Consider the following 6,288-nt stretch of genomic DNA (forward strand, 5'->3'; position numbering starts at 1 on the left):
ACCTATGCCTATAAATCATTTATTATCAAAAATATTTCTGGATACGTGCTAAACTCCTTACCTGGTTGTAGCCTAAGTTTTATCCATATGGAGATCTTCAAAGGCTTGCGCTATAAACAAACCTGTCTGTTGCTGACAAGGCCTATCTCAAATTTCCCGTTTAACTCTTCTACATAGAATAGGCTATAATTGCGCAAACATTTCAAATCCCGACTTTAAAACGACAAGGCGTAGACAGGCAAAATAGGCTATTACGCATAGACCACAAACAATTTCCAAATCAGTTTCAGTAGCCTACGCTACGAGCTGGCCTAAGATCCGAAGTGGCAGACGGATAGGTTACATTACAACAGCAAGACAAAATATACACATTTGGACCAAAGGTACATTTATTCGTTTTTTTTTTTTCAAACTGCAGAAATCAAATTATTAGGCTGTTATATAGAGAACGAAAAAAAAACGTTATTAACCGGTTTTGTGGATTTCAGAATAACGTTTCTTTTCCGGAACAGTTGAAGATCATTTTGTTTTCGTTTCCGTTTCGGCTCCTCGTAAAATTCCGTTCGTTTTCGGTTTTCGTTTTCGTTCCTTGAACCGGTTCGGAGCCCTGCATCTGACCCCACATTATAACAGCCCTCACATCTGACCCCACATTATAACACTCAGGCTCTGTCTCAGCGGCCTGGTCTGGCATGATGTGAGCATTGACTGGGCCTGAGAAAGAATGAAGGGGGAATTTCTCTGAAGAGTAGACATGTTGAGAAGTTGATCGCATCTGTGAGAAAGTGGTTAGTACTGCATAACCGCAACCTCAAAGACAGACCTACTTTTAGGTCACAGAAAGCAGGGACAGGGAAGCTACATCAAGAGCGTAACTGAAGCATTCTGTTTGCAACGCGTAAAAAAACATTATAGAAGACTGGTCTATTTTTTTTTTTTAACATACGCGCCGCTATCACGTCTGGTGTAGCTACTTCCATTGATTATAGTGTTGCTAATTCTTGCTGCAGATGCAACGTAACCCGAACGCTTCAGGTACTTCAAACCCACCAGCAGGCCCCTCATGCCCCCGCCCCCCCCCCGCTCTACCTCAAACGCCAGTGCTGCAAAGGACAGGAAACACTGTAAAGATGCATTCTAAGAAGAAAGGTAAATTCAACTCACTTACTACTACTGTTTTATATATATAACAGTATTATATATTATTATATTATATATATAGGTGTCATGCGTGTGGTTCTAAAATTTAGAGCAGTCAGTGGTCACTCAGTTCAGGCCTCCACATTGCAAAGGAAGAAGGAGGGAGAGACAGAGTGAAAAGAGAGAGATAAGTGTGTGTGTGTGTGTGTGTGTGTGTGTGTGTTTGTGGTGTGTTTGTGCAGTGTGCGTGTGTGGGGGAAGCTCCTCAGATCACACCACAGAGCACAAGCGGATGCAACACAGAGAGAAAGATGAGCAGTCTGTTCTATCTGATACAACACACCAAATGCAGTAATAACCAGCTAGTTGGTCAGTATTTCCAGAAGTATTAACCGATTTTGATTTCTTGCCATGATTGGTTACTGGACAACTCTACAAAACTAAACCCCCTTTGCCAGTGATATCAGGGCATTTGGAAATCAGATCACGTTGATTGAGAATAAATACTTTTTTATACAAATACTTTTATATTCTTCGTCAACTTTACAGAGTTAGACCCTCACATTTTACCATTTGTGGAGAAGGATGGTTTGGATGTTTTTCCTACAGGATTCACAGTAGGGTATTTCTATTTAGGTCTATCCAATTGAGTGCAGTGGCAACCGTTAAAATAACTACATGTACCGCAGAGCGGTACAAAATATGACCGCCGCCCAGTCCAGCATATTTTTTTCCACAAAAATAAGTCACATTTGTCAAAATGTGTTCCTTTTTTTGTGTTTGTAATTGAGTGTGTGCAGAGCGTGTGGTTGTTTTTGTGTATATGTGGAAAAAATGTGCTGGACTGGGCGGCGGTCGTATTTTGTACCGCTCTGCGGTACATCTAGTTTCAGGTATCTTACAAACTGGAATGCAAAAGATATGAAGACAACACTGGCTGTACAAGCATGTTTTTTTTTTTTTTTTTTTTTTGTGCTGAGTTTGTAATTGGCAACCATGTCAGGGACAGACCAGCTGTCTATATTGACAGACATGTTGATACACATATCTCTGGTAGCATTCAATGCGTTGATCTTGTTGTGCCACACTCACTGTTCCCATGAGTCAACAGTCTCAAATTCATTGATCAATAGACTAGACTGAATACGACTAGCACAGGGCACTGAGGGAGGATAAACACAGAAGTTGTCTAAAGTTGAGAGGTTAAAGGAGAATTCCAGCGATTTTTCACATATATTTCTGTTTCTTGAGGTCAGCCATTACTGTTAATATGGAAACAAACACAAATGGTGCTATCTAGTTTGAGTTGCTGCAGCTAACAGCAAAAGCAAGCCAGGCAGCTACAAGTTTACACTCTGGGGCCATGAACATGGGTGTCATGAACATGCTCCTAAAATGTGTAGCACTGTAGCTACTACTGTTGGCTGCAGCAACTCCAGCTAGGTAGAACTGTTTGTTTTTTAGTTTCTTTTCATATTGACAGTACTCGGTCTGCTATTTTGAGTTTTATGAGAGCTCTTCAGTAAACGGCCACTACATTGTTCACTAATTATAGAATCAGTGCTGTTAGGTCACAGCAGAGATGAGTTTTGAAACTGGCCTCATGTTGTTAAATGTATTTTTCATGACATCATAGTGTCCACTAAGTGAATTGCAAGTTTTAAGTATTAAATGACATGTCAAATCAAGCATTGGAGTCAAACATCTATGGTCCAACCCACAGGCTTGATAGGGCACACTAGTGTTTCTCTATAAGTGACAATCAGCATAGCATCTGAGCCACCGGACCACTAGAGCACTTACCAGCAGGAACCCTCATGCCCTCCCCCCTGCTCTACCTCAAACCTCAACTGCATCAGACAGGAAACACTATAAAGATGCATTCTAAGAAGCAGTTTAAATTACAACTCACTTATCAACTACTGTTATTGTTCTTATTAAAAATCCATATAATTACAAATGATTAATGCTTAATGATTAAATGATTAATGCTTAATAATAATAATAATAATAATAATAATAATATAATACATCGATAGAGAGAGTTTGTGTCTGTGTTTGTGTCTCTGTCTGACATTTAGACTTCATCATCTGGCCCACTTGCTGAGTGTTAAACTTGTGCAGAGAGGAATCTGAAGTGTCACACTCTGAAGCATCACACTTGTTTCTCTGCTTGTGACACTAAGTGTGAGACAACTAAGTGGGCATTGCACAGTTAACCTTTTTGGGTAGAAATGGTGACATGGAACCACATTTACAGAAGTTAAATGTCAAGCTAGGAAATTCAGACTAAACCTAAAATAAGTGACTGGTCCTGCTCTCTATTAAGATTATTGTCTGGCACCCACCAGAAACTTGACCAACTGAGAGTTAGGGACCGTTCGTTATTTATAAACAGGATCACCGGAGGGATTTTGAGTGCTTCCATCAAAAGTAGCATGACCCTCCCCTGTCTGCTATTTAATTTCCAACGACCCTCCAGCAGCATTTTCAAAAATGACATGACCCTCCCTGGCTAATTGTCGATGTCTTCCGCCCACGCTCTTACGTGCTATGAAAGCACATCAACTTATGCTACCGCCCTTAAACCAACCTCACTTTCTGATCTTACACATCACACTTCACCAAGATGGTGGCCATTTCAGTAGATTTACTCACTAACATTGTTGTGGAAACACAATAAGCATGGAAACTAAATGCACACTTCCTGCAACTGCATTAGCCTAACGAGAAAAGTTACTCCTCTAGTAAGTATTCACATGAAATAAAACAATAAAGCATTGAGACCATTCAACAAAGCACACTGGGTAATAACAAATTCAACACATGAACTTGTTGCTATGGACTCGTCTCTAGGCTTCCTCAGTCATTGTAAAGCTGCCGAAGCTGAACATTATCCAAAACTCAATTTCTCAGACGAGCGTCAATTTGGGAGCTTACACTCCTTCCTTCTCAAATGACTTGAAAAGGCCGTTTGCACAATTTCACAAATAATCACAGGGACCGAAAAATACCTAACATGCCAACTTTTTCCGGGTTTATCATTTTAACGTTTCCCCGCTGTCTTGCCGTTTTAATATTTTCCCGTAGAATATCCCATATTACTGTAATAGGCCTACTCTCATAACATTAGTCCTGCATTCTGGCCTGTCTCTGTTTTGTCCTGTTGTTACACCTTGCCCTTCCAGTGAAACAGATGTATTCAAATCATCGTTTTGCTTGCTTGAATGCGAACTCAGAGTGATGTTAACCTAGGCCTATTTAAGTTAACGACGTGGTTGTCGTGAGAGCACGATTCATTAGCGCTTGCAGTGTTCGGCCGTAGGCTATGCCTACGTGCGCACCTGCCAGGCTACTCAGCTAGACAAAGAATCGTATATTCACTCCAAGTTGGCCTACCATAACTTACCAACTACACTGTAGACCATAAACTGGCTATTTATATGACCAAATGTATTTGTTCAACTTTATGAAGCAGAATTACGTACTGCTACTTGGAACGTAACACATTTGTGTTGGCAGGAGAGAGAATGACAGCGATTAACAAATTGCACTTGTTGCTGGTTACCAATAAATAGGCCTACTATATATTTTTTTGCAAACAACAAAAACAGAAAGGATGGAGACAGCAAAGCTAGAGATGGGCAGGAACGAGGTCAATTGGTATTAGAAATGCTTGTCAAAACGTTAGGAGCTGGATGTGTGGATGAATGAAGCACAAGTATGTTAAGCATGCACACTGTTTAAAGTTAGGCTACACGGTAAACTACAAGTAAACCAAAGTTAAATTTAGCCTTTTAGGGCTGGATAAAGTTGACCAAATGGATATAGGCTGTTAGGCGTGAATAAAGTAGGCTACTTTGTGGCTCCAACCCTTCCAACGTTAATGGGGACGAATGTTGACATTTTCCGTATTTTGCGTGAAAAACCCGGGAAATCTCCCTTATTTTCATTGTTCAATGTTGACAGAGCTATGGAACGAAAGAGAACGTTATATGGCGACAGAAATCAACAATCAAACAAGCCACCACAATTTTTTGCTGTTTTCATTAATACAAAAGATGGGTGATCCTCCCTCCTAGACAAAAAAAAGTTAGGTGACCCTCCCCTTAACAAAGAATAAAAATACATGACCCTCCCCTATTTTCCTCCGGTGACCCCGTTTATAAATAACGAACGGTCCCTTAGTTAATACAAGTAGCCATTGCAGTATTGTATCATATCACTCATCTCTCCTCAAGGGATGAAAAGGAACCATTACAGTTAGTTTATGCTAATTATGTGAGGATGTGGTGTTTTGTTGATATAATTGTTCATCAACATACATGTATGTACTTCCCATTGACTCACAGTCTTGTAAAGTCTTGTACAGTACAGTCTAGCTTGACTTTATGTAAACATTACATGTAGCTTGCAGAACCCAAAAGATAGCCCTTCAGGGAAAAGGCCTAGCAGTGATCAGAGAGCGGCAGCTACAGTCAGATGTCGTGTGGGTGGGTGTAAAATCTAGAGCAGTCAGTGGTCACTCTGGTCACTCAGTTCAGACTGATTATAGATAAATCATCATATATAGATGATTGTAGTTCATTTAGAGAAGTTTTGTCAGAACATGGTAGCCTTTGCTGAAACACACAAATCCGACTGTTAGATCAATTAAATGACATAGCCTACTGACATAGGCCTTTATCACAGCAGCCCACAGGCAGCTGAAGCAGGGCTGTTCACTTCCTGTTGGCAGGCAAACCACAGGTGTTCCTAAAAACATTAACGAGGCCTCTGGTTGAAGTAACTGTGGCCGAATCTGACACTTAATTAGAAACAACTTTGCTCACACAGAAACAGGGCTGTTCACTTCCTACTTCGGCTGCCATGATAAAGGCCTATTGCAGTTTCTCAATGCCAACCTATTAAAATAATAATAACTAGATGAAAATATGACTGACTAAGTCCTGTACATTCTCTCCGCAAAAATAAATCACGCTTGTCAATTTGTCTCCATCTACTACTCGATCCCCTACTCTGCATGTGTGTGTTTGCTTTTGTGTATATATGTGTTTCTCTGTGTGTGAGTTTTCACTTTTGAGTGTGTGTGTGGGGAAATGGTGTGTGCGCGCGTGTGTGTGTCTGTGCGCGTGTCTGCTTGCCTGC

This window comes from Alosa sapidissima, chromosome 2, assembly GCF_018492685.1.
Source record: "Alosa sapidissima isolate fAloSap1 chromosome 2, fAloSap1.pri, whole genome shotgun sequence".
Classification (NCBI taxonomy): domain Eukaryota; kingdom Metazoa; phylum Chordata; class Actinopteri; order Clupeiformes; family Clupeidae; genus Alosa; species Alosa sapidissima.